Source organism: Triticum dicoccoides, chromosome 5B, assembly GCF_002162155.2.
Source record: "Triticum dicoccoides isolate Atlit2015 ecotype Zavitan chromosome 5B, WEW_v2.0, whole genome shotgun sequence".
Taxonomy (NCBI): Eukaryota; Viridiplantae; Streptophyta; class Magnoliopsida; order Poales; family Poaceae; genus Triticum; species Triticum dicoccoides.
In genome coordinates this window covers 649726486-649726935 of record NC_041389.1, presented here as the reverse complement: position 1 = coordinate 649726935, position 450 = coordinate 649726486, and positions in this window count along the sequence as shown.

Below are 450 nucleotides of genomic sequence, written 5' to 3'. Positions count from 1 at the left end.
CGCATTTCTCACCGCCGGTGAGCCCAATCCCATCATCGAACGCCACCATGTGGAGCTCCGGCCGCAGCACCGGCGGGAGGGACGGCCCCGAGCGCCAGCGTTGTGTCCGGGCGGACGGTGCGAGGAAGCGCACGACGCGGAAGTACACGAACTGGGGCCTTGAGCCATTGGAGTCACTCCTCCACCGTGATACGGAGGAGTACAACCTCCGCCACGCCGCTCCTCACACCGGTGAAAAAGGAGCCGAAGGATCTCCCCGTCCTCCGTGTGGTGAAGCGCGAGGTCGATGTGTCGCCGGTGCCGCGGGCTGGCGGAGTCATTGGGCCGGAGGATTTCCTGTTTCCTCCCTCCGGCCGCAGCAGACTTCATCGAGCGGGCAATCATGTCGCGCAGTGCCCCGGAGGAGGAGTGGCACCGGCGAACCCTTGCCAAACTCGAAGACGTCCTCCT